The following is an 18,063-nucleotide window of genomic DNA, read 5'->3' on the forward strand; positions in this document are numbered from 1 at the left end:
TTATTCATTTATTACATATTAATTAGTATTTTTATATATTATTAAATTACGTCAATCATCAGGAAACCAAATTGAACTTTTGTTGTGTTTCCACACGGACGGTTTTAATTGCCGGATGTGTGCATCTTGGCGAATTTTGGTGCGTGATTTGAGACTTGATGCATCGGAAAATTATTTCTCAGTGGAGTTAATTTTTTTTTCATATCTGAGTAAAAAAAGGACGTCGTGAATAAATGTCTGTTGTGTTGAAGGTATTAATTTCGCCTCTTTTATATTTATTTCATTATTAATAATTTTAATAAAAATGTTCTCAGAAATGTGACAGAACCACCCTGTGATAAATGGACGCCACAGCAAAAATGTTTTTTTTTTATTGTTTAAGCCAGTGGTCTCCTACCCCCGGGCCACGGACCTGCAATGGTCCATGGATCAATTGGTACCGGGCTGTACAGAAAGAATACATAACATATTATTTCCATTTTATTTATTATCTGATTCTGAACAATGTTTTATTTTGGAAAATTACCGTATTCTCTCTGCCACATCTGTCTATGACTCACTCTTGATGCATGTCGTGATGTTTCGGTCACGTCTTACCTTCATCCGCTACCTTCTTAAAGGGGCTGCTCCGGCCGCTAACACATAATACACCGCTAACTTGAAACCCCCAAGCTCGCAAAATGAAAAAAAAAACCACAGTGAATTCAAGTTTATTATTACATTTAGAAAATACCAGTTTTTATGCCGGTCGTATCATTTTATTTTGTTGTATTTATCTGCCACACATTAAAGGCTGGTCCGTGAAAATATTGTCTCACATTAAACCGGTCCGTGGTGCAAAAAAAGTTGGGGGCCGCTGGTTTAAGCCATAAATCATCCTCCCACACACTTTAAACACACACAGAAAACATTTGCAAGAACATAGCTAGATGAATTTTGTGGAAATTCGTAGAAATACAGTACACTGTATTACATTTATAGTGAGTACATGTACTGTACAGTATACAGTTCTGCAGTAGCATAGCCGATGCCTAGTTTTCCTGCTTGTTTGTTGGTTGAAGTGTCCTATGACGTCAAAAAAGAGTCCACGTCAATAGTAATAATTCTATTTTTATTAATACGTTGCATCATTTTAACATAAAACTCCATTAAATCAATTCCCCCCCCAAAAAAAAAAAAAAAAAACAAGATTTTTGGTCTATCGTGCTCTCCGTGAGAGACCGGGAAAATCAGCCAAACTAATTAGTTATGTGGCAAATGCAATTCTGCAATAAAACAGGGGGGGGGCGTGAGATTCGAACCTGTCCACCATGGTTTCCTCAGGAAAAATTTTTTTTTTTTTTTAAGATATAAATTTTAAAAGCCTTTTCAAGGCTAAAGATAAATGAATGATTGTTGTACTGTAAATGCAACAATCGCCAAATATAGTGTTTTTCTATTTAGCACTTGGTCAGATATCTCAGATATGTCAAATACCATTATGCCCCCAGTTCCGGCACAAAAGAAAGCGAAAAATTTGATGATTGGTAAAAGTTGAAAAAGATTCCTGTTGTTCTTGAACCTGGAATGCATTTATTTGTTTCCTAATTCGGTGTAAAATATAATGTAAAACATGCCATTACATAACTATGCAATGCAAGATGTTTATGTTTCCATTTCCTCATATTAGGCATCTGATAATATAAGGATTCAAATTCACAGATCTGTTTTCTGTGTATTTGTATTTCCTAATTTGTGCATTTTACTCTACAACATCATTAGGATAGCTGGATATTGCTGGCACACTAAATACAACAAGAAAAATAAATGTACACTCAGGCTAGCAGATGACTCACTCCTGACTGATATAATCAAGTTTGAAATACATAAATACAGGGAGACTTAGACACTTCCAATTAGTCACAAGTTTTCTAGCTATACAACCTCACAACTGGATAACGAAACACAAAATTAGAAAAACAAATATGTTCCTTACTGGTTTAATGAGAACCAAAAAAAAAAAAAGCCCAGAATCCTTTCTCTTTTTCATAGTACCATGTTTCTCCCATATACCGTCTATCCAGACTTTACATGTCTGAGATGTCCAGTACACATTTTTAGGGCTATTCCAGCCCACGACCCAAGACGCAGTGCACACAGAATATTCATTCATTCATCCTTAGTAACTGCCTTGTCAGGGTGGCTGTAGTTAAAATCATTCACTAATTTGTTTATATTTTGGAAAATAAAATCAATTTTTATGTAGTAGCTAAAATGGAGAGGTACAAACAAAAATCATTTCTGCAATTAGGTTTAGTTGAGTATGAACTCGTATGATGTAGCAGAGGTTGAGGAACTGTCATGGCTGTCATAGAATTCGCGAAACACTCTGAAAGCTCAGGCACGTGTTCCGCCAGCGCATTACCTCCATGAGGCTGTATTAGGGATGCTAAGATCCAGAGATTCGGATAGTAGTTGGCATTTGTATCGCCATGCATCGTTCCTTTATATGTAGTTTAATTTCTCCTCACTAGACTGTATCTCAAGTGCGTTTTCGCTGCTGCTATTTGAATATGACGTCTCACAACATTACAGAAGATGCCCCTGGACCACAGAGGGTTAAGGGCCTTGCTCAAGGGCCCAAGAGTGGCAGCTTGGTGATACCAGGGCTTGAACCCTCGACCTTATGATGAGTAACCCACAGCCTTCACCACTGGACCACCACTGGCTTTTGTAGTTGCAAGAGTATGTGTAAAGCTCTTGGATGCAGCTGCTGGATGTATAATTTTTGCAATTTAGCCTTTTCGTCTAAGAAAATCTTTGCAGTATTGTGGGAAGAGCTGCACTCTTACCTACTGCAGTGACTAATCTCAGATTCAAGTGCCAATTCAAACCACAATCTGAGTAAAGTCAATACTGTATCTCAAACCGCATCAAGTACAGTAAGTAGTGTCCCTAAGTAGTGGTAATTCTGAGATTTTTTTGCATCTCTATTGATTTATTTGAGCTTTTGTATTTTCCTCAGTATGACAGAAGCATTACTGAAATAAAATGCTAATAATAATGGTAAAATGTTTCTGTGCACATCAGTGTGACCGACTAAAGAACAAAAGCCTTTCTTGCTCTGCTCTAATCCTTGAGTGCACTGCTGTGCTGGCTCATGCTTTACCTGGTCCTGCTGTGTAAGCGCTTTGCCTGCGGCCTTACACATCTCGGAGGCTGATAGGGTAGAGCTAGCGTACAAATGTAAAGCTATACATTTTAGTTGCATGCAAATTAGGAGGCACAGGAGGCACAAGGACTGCATTTGTTTTGTTTTTGTTCTTATAAAATAGTACCTGATCCAGCATTTTCAAATATTTTACATTATACCATTCTCCAAGAGTGCAAGATCCAATATACACCAAATCAAGGTTACGAAATCGTCAAGAACTGCACAAGATTTTGTGCCGGATTTACAGACACAAAAATCTGGTGAGAATCCAGATGTGAAAGCAACAGCATGTGCACAGAAATCGTAATACCTCTGCCCTTAGAATTCACTGAGAGCATTTTAATAGACAGAAGGAGGTATTTAGGTGTTTACATGTTTAAGTGCATGGTATAAAGATATTACTGGGACCTGAAGCTTGAGTTGTTCAGCACTAGTTTTTTCCCCCTTTTTATTTGTATTCATTTTTTTAATAGTGTCTGTGTTCAGAGCGGTTTAAGCAAGATGAGCATGGGAAAATACGTCATAAGTGAATCTCATGCGAGCAATAAAACCCAATCAGACTCCGATCTTTGTAAACCCGATCTCTTCTCTTATGTGGACAATTAGCCTAACCGATTTACTTTATGAGAAAGCCGTAATTAAAATGCCTCTTTCCTCTCAGGCAGATGTTAATTTATGGGTGGAGTTAGGGCGTGTGAAAAGACAGCTACTAAGTGAAGCCACAAAGTGTCCTGATACATAACGATCTAAAATTCTATCAATTTCTTTTATATGAGCAATGAAGCTAATGATTCTGGGTCTGCATGGGTTTCTTCTGTGCTCTCTATTTTCCTGCAGTTTTCCACATATTAGCAGGTGGCAGGGTTGGCTATGCTAAATTGTCCTTAGTTGACTTACTGTGTGTGTGTGTGTGTGTGTGTGTGTGTGTGTGTGTGTGTGTGTGTGTGTGTGTGTGTGTGTGTGATTGTGTGATTGTGTGTGTGTGTGCTTGTGGCAATCCACACATACACACAAGGAATCAATCCATACATGTGTTTAAGTTATGTGGAGTAATGTGGAATGACACAGCGAAAAAAGTATTGAATACGATGTGTTTAATAGTTCATAAAAAAGGCAGTACTGTATGCTAAAAAACAGCCCCACACCATGATGTTCCCACCTCCAAACTTCTCTGTTGTTATCATGTTACTATTTGTCCTCCAAACATGGTGTGTATTATGGCATCCAAAGTGTTCAGTTTTGGTCTTATCTGACCAGACTATATTCTCCCAGTATTTCACAGGATTGTCAAAATTTTGTGTAGAAAACTTTAAAATATATATATGACATATATATATATATATATATGTAACATTTCCCAGCTCGTCTTTGAAATTCATTGATAGGCCAAAATGCATAAAAGACCACTTCTGCAGGATTCTAGAACATCACTGTAGCTGCTAAATTGTATTTTTTTTTTTCACTTTTTGAACTCTTTTTTTTTTTTTTTGGAACCTTCTGTTCCTTCACTTCCAAGTTATATTTGGCTCTCTGTCTTCCTTTATTTCTCAGGCTCTCCTGCTTTAAACAGTGATGCATTCATGGATGTTAACTGTGTAGCTCTTAGCAATTCCATTCCTTAGCAGTCTGTGATTATAAGCTTCACCATTTTTTTCATCCTCAGCAGCCTTAACTAGTGAAGTCAAAATGTGCAGTTTGTTCGAGAGCAGCATTTTTTACAGGACAGCAAACATGGTTTGAGCATAGCATCAGGATTAGAGAGGGATTTGCACGCTAAGCTCCAGCCACCCAAGCCTCAGCTGCCCCGGGTCACTGCATCCTAATTGCTTCCCGCTTATATAGTAGACTTATATGGGAATGTGCATTTATTTAGAGTAGGCAAGCGTGTTGGCCAATTTCATGAACACGTTCTTACCTCAGTATGTGTATAAGCAATATCTTTTTCTGAGCTTTAACTATACAGGGAGTACAGTTGGCTGTGATTTGGGTTAACAGTCTTAAAAACTTTGAGGAATGGAAAGCCAACCACCTGCATGTCTTCCCTCAATAACCTCCTTCTTAGCCTTCTTCTTCTTTTTGTCCTGCCTGGCAGCTTCCTCTTTAGCATACTTTTACCGATATACCCCATGTCCCTCTTCTGCACATGACCAAACCATCTCAATTATGCCTCTCTCACCTTGTCTCACAGAGTCTTTAAATCTGCCACTTTTAGCGCCACCTAGTGTTTTTTGTCAATGAATAGAATAACAGTAATAATAATAAGTTAGGAAACAAGTTAAAGATCTGAGTGACTTTAACAAAAATGTGATAGCCAGATGACTAGCTCTGAACATCATCTTTGAGCAGCATTATGCTCCCTGCTACACAGCAGAAATTGTTCAGAAATGGTTGAAGACAGGGGTATCCAATCTTTTACACACAGGTCTAATGTGGGTGCAGGTTTTCATTCCAACCAAGCAAGTGCACAGCAAATTCTACAAAATGATTTTCATTTTCAGTGACTATCAGATGTGGCCCTTGATTGGTTGGAATGAAAACCTGCACCCACACCGGCCCTTTGTGGGAAAGATTGGACACGAATGGTTTAAGGGAACATTACAAAGAGTTCATGGTCACTTTCAAATTCCCCAGACCTCAATCCAATTAAGCATCTGTAGAACGTGTTCGACTTTCTACATACTGTGTTCTAATGCTGTCTCTTCCGCTAGGAAATTTACATGATGTATAAAAAAACATGGACCAGGTTATTTTTCTCCAATGCCCCGTAGTCCATTTTAAAAGATTTCCCTGATTAAAATGTTCTGTACAAATGGAAAAATTTTGACGTGGAATAAACGTCAGCGATTGTTGTTTTTCATGAATTAGTATTCCAAGCTGATGCTTTCCTTTTGAATATTCTAAGATTCAGAATAACCGCTGTTATATTTCGTATGCCAATTTTCCCAACACGAATCTGGTTTCTGCTCGATTGTCAACAAAGGTCCAGATGAGATTAAGCCTCTTGAACCTAAGTCGTGCTGAAGAACACTGCCCCGAGAAGCATTTGTCTCTGTCAGCAAAATATTATTTGGTGGAATGAGTCAGCGGAATGAATTCATACCCTTGTCTCTTCCGATTGCAGTTGAGCCAGCGGTGTCCAGAGTTGCTCAACGCTGTAGGCTCTTTACTTTCATTTTTGCTGACTCGGTCTCTTTTGACTGTCTCGTTTGGACAGCACTTCTGCTTAATGACTTGCTCAGGAACACCGAATTTACTGCTTTTGTTATCAGGATTTTCCATGCAGACGTTGGAAAGGGTGTTTTAATCAAACGTCTTAGGTCAAATAACCAATTTTTTTATTCAAATATATAAAGGAGTAAGAAATCTTTAGTTAATTTAGACCTGAGGATGACATTGGAGAAGAAACAAAAGCATGCTAACAAGCAGCCTCGTTTACAGTATAAATCTTATGGTTGCATGTAAACATTTTGGTAATATTTTTTGTAGATTCAAAAGTCTTGATGTTTGATTTTCTTAATGTATTTGTGGGTAGACCTTCATGGCATATCTCATTTGCATTTCCTGATGTCCCCCAAAAAAAAAAAATCTCCATTTCTTTTTCTAGCTGTTAATCTGTCTATCTAGCTATTTTTCTTGCTATCCATCCCCTCAGGTTAAGGGCCTTACTGAAGGGCCCAGGAGTGGCAGCATGGCAATAATAGGGCTTGAACCTCCTAATCAGTAACCCATAGCCCTAACCACTGAGTTACAATCTACCAAATGTGAACCCAGCCTGAGCTGATCAACTCTTTCCAAATACTCTTCTCCACTATCGACCCAACAGCCTCTGCTCAACCCCTCATGCAAAAACAGCATCGGATTTGATATGCTTCCCGACTCCTCTAAGTCTTAAGAAGTGCGCTCAATAATTAATTGCAACAAGCGTGTCTGCGCAAGAGTAACAATGTATTGTAATTAATATCTGGATCAGCTCTTACTGACTCCACTCCCACTGTTTTGCTTCTCAGATAACATTGCGATTTTTGTGTGCTTGTGTTTACCAGCCGTCAGTATATTTTAGTCTTCATCGGTTAAAATAAACATATCAGAGGATCTTTCTTTGCTTTTCCAAATGGGTTACCTGCAAATTCTTCCATGTGTTGCCAGCCATGTGAAACCAGCCGACCTCTAACAACACTAACAGCCCTCTTTTACATACATAAGCCTCTGATTAACTAATGTCACTGGAATTGTCGGGGGCAAGATAGACTCAAAGGTTCTCATCAAGTTGTGTCAAGTAAATCTTTAACTGTCATCACAGCCTTATACTTTATGACGGGGTTTTATTGACACCTTAAAAAAAAATCTAAGAGAATAAAGTCATCGGGAAGTTCTTCAGGCTGGTGAAAACTCTTGGCCAAGGAGCTTTGTTGGTTGTCAAACCAAGATCTTCCTTGATGGGAACGCTGAGGAGCTTGATGCTCATTGCATTCTCAAGTGTGAAACCGTTTATGAATGGAGTAGATCAGAGCTGGACATCTAGAAGTGAACAAACTTTTTTTTTCCAACATTCAGACAGACTGGCTGACTGCTGTGGTGTCATCAGCACAATTGACAGCGTGGTTTGAATTGGATCTGGTGGTGCAGTCAGCGAAGAGCTGAGCCTGCAGCATCTCCTGATGATAAGGGAAGGTCAAACAGGAGCCTAGTTCTTTTTAAACCATTTCTGTTTAAATGAGAACAAGCCATGTTTTTCAAATCAAGCCAGAGGGTATATAAAATGAGAAATTTATGGACTACTGTAATTTGGTACTAATGCCTTTCTCCTACACTAGCTAGTGTCTAATCTGTTGGAAAAGAAGAAAGAACAAACACACTGGTTCTTGTTGTGGAAACCGAAGAAATATTTTTCTTTTCGGTTTACATTATATACTTTGCAGATTGAAAACTACTGACATTCAGGGATATCTGAATGAAATATGTATTGAATATAGATTCAAATATAAGGAACTGCAAATAGTGAAAGAGACAACCACAAGGCTACATTCCTGTCAGGCCTCCAGATCCACACAGAAACATACCAGTAAACCAACCAGACATAACAATTATAATAATATAGAAGAAGCAGAAAACAGTAGTGTGGTGATGAAAAGGCTCAGTGGCTCAAATGCTCTGGTTTTATTGTTTGGAATCCGGTCCCAACCCTGGCAAGGTTTTACCTGCTCGTCTCAGTTTCACGATTATACCTTTCCCTACCTTTTTATACCATTAATTGTTAGCTTCAGAATTGCTATGAATTATTTTATTTATATATATATATATATATATATATATATATATATATATATATATATATATATATATATATATATATATATATATATATATATATATATATATAGCATAAATTATATTACATGTTGCTTATACGGACTAAAAATGTAAACATGCAACACAGCAAATTTGGCACTCAAATTCTTCAGACATGAGTTTTATTGTACATGAATGCCAAAGAAGCATCTTAAGGCCATGCATATCATCGAATAGGTTGTTAAATGTTGCCTGTCAATTGTGGAGAAACAATAGAAGAAATGTCTGTGGCCTCCGAGACAGAAAACGAGAGGATTTTACATCCTTAGCTGGACAAACCTAATGATCCATGCAGTAGAATAAGATTAATGGACACTCCGTGAACCTCACTGATTTAATTAGGGCCAATTATGTGCATTCTGGCTTTAGCGAGGGACATTTTTCTTGCCTGCCCGATTGTCTTGGTCTCTGTCACAGGCAATTAGCTCTAAGCCCACTAGCTTCATCTTCTTCTCCAGTGGACTTGAGTTGTGCTTGTTCTGACAGTGCAGCATTAATTATCCGTCGACTCTTTTACCGTATTGTTTCAGGACCAGTATATCGACTCTTTATTTCATCTGGCTTGTCTTTAGCGTCCCTCTACTTTTTGGTTTTTATTTTTACGAAGTAGTCATAAAATGTAGTAAAACAATTTAAAGTGATTGGCTTTGGTTGAATTACATTTTCCAATTAGTTCATGAGAACAATTTAGAATTTTTTATTTTTATCTATTTACAAATTACCAGGCTTCTTTGAACTGTTACAAATATATTTGAAAATGGAGATGACATTATTACGATGGGGAACACATCTCCACTGCAAGTCAGGGACTACCTGTACATACTGTGTATATATATATATATATATATATATATATATATATATATATATATATATATATATATATATATATATATATATATATATATAATACATACACCCTTAGTGATAACAGCTGTACGTTACTCAACCATGCAAAGCCACATGTCCTATTCATCATATTCATGTTTTGTCTGCTTGATAGGACAATACAAATGTGTGTATCTTGTATTAGAGCAGTTAAAATTTGGTGCTTGGACCACTGGATGTTCAGCATGTTTTTACAAGAAAGAAGGCAACCTGTCTAAGAGCATGAATTACTGGAACCGTGTCCTGTGGTCTGATGAGATTAAGATAAACTTGTTTGGCTCAGAAGGGGTCTAGCATGTGTGGCGACACCCTGGAAGAAGAAATTGTCTTGCCTCCTGTCACGCATGATGGTGGTGGCATCATGGTCTGAGGCTGCATGAGTGCAGCTGGTACTGTGTAGCTGCGGTTCATTGAGAGAAACATGGATTCCAACGTGTACTGTGACATTCTGAAGCAAAACATGATGCCCTCCCTTTGGAAACTGAACCGAACGATGGAATCATTTCATCATTTCTAACATGGAAATGATGCCAAACACACCGCCAAGATGACAACTGCCTCGCTGAAGATGATGATGGAGTGGCCAAGTACGTCTCCAGATCTAAACACTATTGAGCCCCTTGCGGGGCATCTTTGAGCAGAAGGTTAAGAGGCGCCATGTATATAAGATCCAGTAGCTCTGTGATGTCGTTATTGAGGAGTGGAAAAGGATTTGTGGTCATATCGAAATCGGATTCAAACGCAGTAAACCAGGATTGTCTCTGATGTCCAGATCAACACAAACCATCTTACTACTGAGACTTGGCAAATAGCCAAGCTTAATTTTATAGCGTTTCCAAGCAACCAATAGGATTTAATAACTAATATTTTGTGTGCTACACAAAAATCTGTTGCCTATCAAATTCTACATCAAATCTTCTCTGGAGTATGATTAGTTCTTTATCTTGTTCTCCCAGAACCTCAACCTGGAGGACTGAATAGAGGCGATCGAAAAGCTTTTGTTCAGCTTTTTGTTCAAGGTCAGCTCTTGATTTATCGTTGGCCTTTTCTTGTAAGTTAAAATTCACTTTCCATGATTGAATCAGTGGCCTCGATTTTTAAAGCCATATCTGCAAGAGCGATATCATTACATATCGGTCAGCATAGCAGCTGTTTTTAAAGATAATAAAGAAAAATCATTATTTCAATTTATAACGATGTTGTATGGACCCCCTTGAAGTGGTTCCCAAATCTCCTCCTCTTTGGACCCTTTTGGACAATTTCAAGCTCTCTTTGGAGAGCTATGTACTTCTATACTCTCTTCAACCAATTAACCAATCCCTCGTTTCTCATCTCACTTGCAGGGTTTTGAAGCTTCCTCAGGTTAATTAATTATAGTTTATCTTCTTCGAAATTGTTGTTCTTCGAACACATAGAAATTTAACATCTGACTATTTGCAGATGTTCCCACAAACCAGGTCTATCACAATCTAAGTCTTACCCATGATATCTCTTATTATATCTAAACCAGTGGTTCCCAACCTTTTTTTTCAGGAGACCCCTAAATTTTACAATTTAGCAAACCCTAGCGGGGGTCGTAACCGTCGGGTTGGGAACCAGTGATCTAAACTATTGCTATCGAACTTAGATCTTAGATCTTTTGCTATCGAACTTAGATCCTGACCACAATTTCCACATTGATAAGAACCCAATGTTCGTATCAATGTGTTTTCTAATGGCAATTGGTAATGGTCTTAAATGTTTAAATGTCTTAATGTCACTGGAAAGATCTAACAATCTCAATGGTCTAAAGGCCTGATGGTAACCAATCCAAACACTGCCTCTCAGTCTTTTTATACTTGAACTTTTGATTTGAGAGTAATTTTCTATAATGGTTCAGAATTTTAAAACCATGTCAGTGGGCTGTTAGTTCTTGCTAGGCTCAACAGGCTGCTAGGTCTTTGACTTTCCTGACAAGGAAAAGCTAATGTTTTATTCATGTGACAGAGATTCAAAGAGAAACATTTACTTTTTCTCTTTTTTTTGCAGTATTGCACAAGAGTCGCATAATATTAGGTAATATACCTGTAAAGTCAAGACATGTTCCTTCGTAAGCAGATATTTGAAAATGCTTGCAAAGTTATTTTTCTTTACTTTTATAGCAAACATCCATTTTTAATTCAATTCAGTTTATATCTCTTATCACTTTTCCCAATAGACATTGTCTCAAAGCAACTTTACAGAATGCAAGAATTATAGAACAAAAATAAGTGAATTATGTGTGTTTATTCCCAATGAGCCAGCCTGTGGCGGCCTTACAAGAAGAAGAAGAAGAAACTTTAAGAGGAACCACACTCCGAAGGGGAACTCATCCTCTTTTGGGTGACGCCAAATGTTGTGATTATAAATCTTTAAAACATTACAAACACTGGAGAGTGAGCACTGGAGCACTGGGGTGTGTGATTTTGAGTAATGTCCTTTCTACACTCTTAAACAGTCAGTTGGAGTTGTGGAGCCAGGAGATCGTGAGCATCTCATGAATTAGCCCAACATCTAAGATTATACTGTAGATTCAACACCAACGTCTTCATTGTAATGCCTTTAAATATTCAATAATGGAGAAACAGCATATGTAGAACATTTTTTAAATGGATTTATTGTCATTTGTCAGACATTTTATATTTTTATATTTACAGATCATGTAACAAAAAATACCTCTGAAAGTTGGTACACATTTTCTGTAATCGAGGAAAAAAATGTGTCCATTATGGCTTTATCCAGTGGCCTAATGTGGCCTCTTGGCATGGTAAATGTGACCTACTTCAACATGGGACAAGGACTACAAGAAGAGTGAGGAAAATAGAGATGAAAAAAAAATCATAAATCATACTCCGAATAAGTGCAATAAAAGAGAGAGCATAAGAGTGCACTCTGTGGCTGACTCATACCGCGGATAGTCAGTCGAGCCTTGATTAAATCCTCCCTACTGAGCTTGAAATGGACAAATCAAGTGGTTGTTTTGGAGTTTATTTCATCAGATGTGTTCTGCGTAGATCAAGTTGATCTGAGCTAAGGCGATGCAGGTGGCCTTGGCTGGGCTTCAGCTACTCTGCTGGTTATTGTTGTTGATTTTCTAGTTTTCTCCACAGTCCATTCCATCAATATTCCAAAAGTATAGTATGTTTTTTTTTTTTTGCCTTCACCGACATCATACTGGGCTTCACTTCTGAGCACATTAGCTGTAGATGTGCACTTACTGTGTTTGTTTCGAAGGTGCTTCAGTGGAACAAAGTAACAGTAATGAGCTCGACTTTTTTTTTAATTTATTTTTATTTTTTTGGAGACCAAAGACATCGATGTGTTTATCACTTGATGTGTCTTAGCTTTACCACCACGTGTGTGGGTTATGTATGATAAATAAATGCATAATTTTTACTATTTGCAAATCAAATAGACTCTTGACTTCCAACAAACAAAAATCCAGAGGATAAAATCTTTAATAATTTCGGAACATTTCAAGAAAATAACACAAGTTTGCATACACTAATAATGGGGTAACCATTTTTAACTATTCATAATCAAAATTGGGCCTGCAGGCTGTAAATAACATACACTTGCCGTCAATTACATTGATTTCGATTAAAACCAGATAAAAATCAGTTGTTGTTTTAGTATTTGCTTTGGGGTTCCGTCACAAAAACTTACCAAAGAAACCCTAAGATTTAATTGTAGAAAAATACCAATCAGGAGAGTGATATGAAAAAAGATTATATCCACTATATGGCTAGAAAACTCAGGTGTCCCGATACAAACTGCTTGTTTCTCAGCTTCAAGATTTAATTGTTTACTAGGTTAAAAACACAGTGATATGGTCATACGGTTCAATTTAACTAGTTGCATAACACATCTTGAAATTCTGCATGCGTAGCTCAGCAGTTAGCTAGCAACTGTAGATTAGCCAGTCCATTCTTTGCTCCAAACAACAATCTCTGTTTAAAATACTTCATTTTGTTCTCATCCTACTGGAAAGTCTATGGATTATAGTCAGTTGACGCCTGATTTACAAAGATACTGAAAAGGCTTTCGATTATTTCTTTTTATCCAACGGAAATGCAATTTTGTAAACGATTAGCAAAACCTCATTTATCTTCCTATTTAATACTGACACCTTGTCTACCTAAAACATCTCTAAACCTAGTGTATTGAGTAAAAACAAAAAACAAACAAAATTAAAAGTCCAACAAGTAACCCAATCATTCAAACATGTTGATTTTATGTTTAACACTTTTAAAAAGCATTAAAATACGATTCCTCTTGCGCACGATTATTAAATTACATGAAATGCACACGCACTGAACATTTCTCTGCAGAGTCTGAATATGACATTTACACAGTGTTATTGTCCACAAACTATTTTTAAACCAGTACATCAGAGATGTGTAGGAGGTAATGACAGAGGGGGGGAAGGGGAAGAGACAATGAGCCTATGGAGAAATGGAAATAAAACATAATCACACGTGCTCTGACAAACCACTGGGCAAAATTTTTTATTAAAACAACACCACAAAAGGAAATATAAAAGTTGTATATAGAAAACATGTGTACAAATTAGAGGCACTGTTGTTATCTAATAAAAATGGCATCTCTGTTTGCTAAAAATATAAGGGAGATTTTGAAGCTATTTCTCTATAGCAGGGGTCTTCAACTAAAATTGCTTGAGGTCCAGTAAATGAACCCTCCTCGCCAGCAGAGGTCCAGACAATTACATACCTAAAAACGTTTTTATTTCATTTCTAATTGCCCAGAAGCATGCTAGCACCCTTCCTTTGCTTAGCCATCTAATATTGCAGTGAAGCAGTAGGTCATTTGCATTCGCATCAACTTCTGCTTGGAATTCTCGAAGAAGGCGATGATGATGTGATGAGGATGCACTGAGAAAGCCGATTAGTTTCATCACTGTAACCATAACTTCAGACTTGTGTATAAAACAGTGATATGAGCAGAGGTCTGGATTATCCTCATTCATCCAAATCACTGCTCTTTTTTCTTTTCCTATCATGGATGGTGCTTCATCAGTTGTGATAGACACATGTTTCAGGCTGAGCCTTCTTAGCGTTAACATCTCTTTTATGGCCAAGTATATGTCTTCTCCTCTAGTGTGTGTTGTAAGTGCTGCAACACCTAAGATGTCCTCAATGTAGTCTTTCTTCTCTGCATAGTAAAATCTGATGTACATCACAAGCTGAGCACGTCATTAACATCAGTCTATTCATTAACTGCCAAAGCCATGCAAGGGGCAGCCTGAATAGCAGAATCAAGTTGTGACTGCACATCCTGTGCTGATATTTCAGCTCTTCTTGTAGCTGTTGCAGCTGAAAGAGGTGTGTGGAAAAAAATGTCTCTCAGTTTATATCTTTCACACGCAGCCTTCATGCTTCATGAAGTATTTTTGTATTTGAATTATTGGAGTTACTCAAGAAATCGTTTCAGCAGTAATATGACGATACATGCAGGTAGTCCCTGACTTACGATTGACATGCGTTCCAAGGACCGCATCGTAAATTGATATACCGTAAGTCGAGACATGGCCTAGCCTACCCTGGAGTCTTAAAGAATGGTAATCAGTATGGGGTAGTATACTGTAATTACAAATTAAAGTACATAATTTAGTAAAACAGAGCTATTTACATTACTGCAATATATGAAATGTACAGTATGTATAATATATTGGGCATGTGGATGAATGTCAGATCCCATTTGGAGGATGAAGCCGGATGCTCTCAGTTTCAGCGTTCGGTAACATTGATAATAAGGAGAGAGAGACAAGAGCTAAAATTGGGCTTTGAAACACCAGAAACACATAAAATAAAATAGAATAAAATACGCGCTCTAACATCGAGAGAGACAACTATACAATATTGCATATACGCTGTTATGTTTGTCTGCTGCGTGAAATAAAAATATCTTTTTACTATTTTGTCAATACGCTATCGCCATCATAAGATCGATAAACTGTAAGTGAAACCATTGTAACTTGAGGACTTCCTGTATATGCAATAGCATTACATTTTCCATTCACTTCAACCAGAAGACCCAAACCTGTTCCAGCATGACAATTCCCCCGTGTACAAAGCAAACTGCGTTACATGGGATGGAGTCAAAAATCTTCAGAGGCCTGCTATAGAGCTCAAACCTCAGCTCTATTGAACACCTCTGGGAGGCTTCCTCACCTCATCTACATCAGTACAGGCTCTTCTCTGTTGTGGCACCGAGGTGGTGTAATGAACTTCCCCTAGAGTCCCTGACTAACTTCAAGCGACGATTGAAGACCTACCTCTTCCTGAAACACTTAAATTAGCATTTTCAAGTTTGCTCTGTAGAATTTATTTAGAGTAGTAGAGTTATATTTATATTAAGTTTGTAATCTGGCGTACCAGAGTGGATTTATTCATTGCTAGAGACTAAAAGCACTTTTCTACGTCGCTCTGGATAAGGGCGTCTGCTAAATGTCGCAAATGTAAATGTACTTTAGTAACACCCTTGTAGCTGCATGAGCTCAAATCTCCATAAACACACTCTTGAAATCTAGTGGAACATCTTCCCAGAAGAGTGGAGGTTATTATAACAGCAAATGGAGACTAAATGTGGAACGAGATGTTAAAAAATCGCATACACAATTGTCCATAGTGTAGTTAAAATGAACGTTAGATCAGAACCTCTTTTGCTGACTCACAGTTTCAGTCACACTTTATTTATTTTTTTTACACAAAGGCACAAAGCAGCTTTAGTTTGTTTTTTGTGAGATGAGTCAGTCGAATAAACTCAGTAATCAGGGCTGAGTGAAAGTATTGGTGCAGCAGGTCTTCAGAAAACAAAGCGCATCGCCTAATCTCTTTCTGCCTTCATACAGCACCCCCCCACACACCCCACTGAACCCCTCTCCATCCGCCCACTTCACTCTTTCCACTCTTGTCATACACTTTATTCAGTATTTCTTTCCCTCTTTTCATCCTTACTGCCTGCTTTGTAGCCCATAGAGTGAGAATGATTTGTATTGAAATTAAACAATCGATCAAGTCAGAAAGCTGAAGCAGCCTTTATGATCTGACCTCCACCCTTTCTGTGGGGGGTTTCAACCTTGTGCTTGCGTGCATTAATAATGTATGCCATTCCTCCCTGCAACTGATCTAACCTTTTAACACACTCCTTTACTCACTCACACCGCACGGCTTGTGAATGCAGATCCGTGCATTAAAGAAAACGGAGAGAAGGGAAACAATATGATGATGAAGCTGCAGGAAAGAAATAAGGAAGGACTGGGTGATTTAAAACAGCCATTTGTTATTTTTGCTCCCGGATTTTTTTTCTCGCTCGTCTTTGTGTGATTATAAATTGAATTACTCAAATAGCAAGTTTGGCTCTTATTTTTCCTGGACTTTATTAAGTGCTCACAAGGAGAGCTTCTGAGTCATATTCAGAAGCAATTACTCATAAATGCTGAAGGCCCGGTTGCCAGATCTGAGCAAAATGTTCACCTCGATTACAACATACAAAAACATCTATCTCAAAGGTATTGGTGCTGTAGGCCAGGGCTCTCCGACCTTTTGTACACCAAGGACCAGTTTCCTCTTGTAAATATTCTCTCGAACCATCATCTCCGTAGCAACCACATACAACAAACGAAAATAAACTTATGTATCTCCACATATTACACACATGAGGTTTGGAGCATACAGTATGAACCTACCATAGAGACCAAACTGTGTTTTACATACGTGTCATCATGCAGTGTTTTCAGTAAAAACCTGCTTTGTTTTTTCCTGTGGTCCTCTCAGTAGTTGTCTCTCTGTAAGAGCGACTTACATTTATTTCAGTTATACAGCTGAGGGGTGTATGATTAATTAGTTAGAAACTAGTTGTTATGAATGCAGGTGCCATCAGTCGTCTTCTTATGAATTACTTGTTTGTCATGGAGTCGGTGTTGGAGTCGGGGTCAAAAACGCAGGGTCAGCCATGTTTCATGTTACAGCGCCCCTAGAGGGCCCCGAGTGTGGCAGCTTGGTGATATCAAGGGCTTGAAACCGGCCCTGACCTTCTGATCAGTAACCCATTCTTCATTCTTAACCACCAAGTTTCAGTACCACCTCCACTAGATGCCTCCTAGACATGCCTCCTGTTTGGGGAAAACAAAAAAAGGATAGCCAGAGGCTATGGTTATTTTTAGACCAAAATTTTGCTTTATCTGTGATATATTGTGACAGAATTACATACCATCAACTCGGATAAGCCAACAGAACACAGATATAGTTGCAGGCAATTAGGACAGATACGTGGTCATCTCAAATATGTACTATAGCTTACTGTCATAGCAGTCATGTTGTCTAAAATCTAAGTTTAATCTACATTTTTAACTAGCAACAATATGCTTACCTCAAATCTCCATCACAAAACTAGCTTCCAACTCCTCAAATGCACAGGTAGTTCCGGTCAGTTTTGTAAGTGATGAATGCGCTGCATCGTAATCGTGTGTGATTATAGAAACATACGGTCACGGTTGCATACAGAGTGAGGCAGCTGTTGTGTCATTTCCTAATGACTAAGCTCAATGTATCTTTTTTGTGTGTCGATAAACTTATATAGTCAATAATAGTGAT

At 37.9% G+C, this 18,063-nt stretch overlaps 1 protein-coding gene across 2 annotated transcripts in view; it reads left to right on the forward strand.

Moving 5' to 3' along the window:
* oxr1a (oxidation resistance 1a) overlaps positions 1-18,063 on the forward strand; it is a 179,562-nt gene that overhangs the window by 2,362 nt on the left and 159,137 nt on the right. The window lies entirely within an intron of this gene.

The sequence above is a fragment of the Silurus aristotelis genome (genome assembly GCF_946808225.1).
Source record: "Silurus aristotelis genome assembly, chromosome: 25".
Taxonomy (NCBI): domain Eukaryota; kingdom Metazoa; phylum Chordata; class Actinopteri; order Siluriformes; family Siluridae; genus Silurus; species Silurus aristotelis.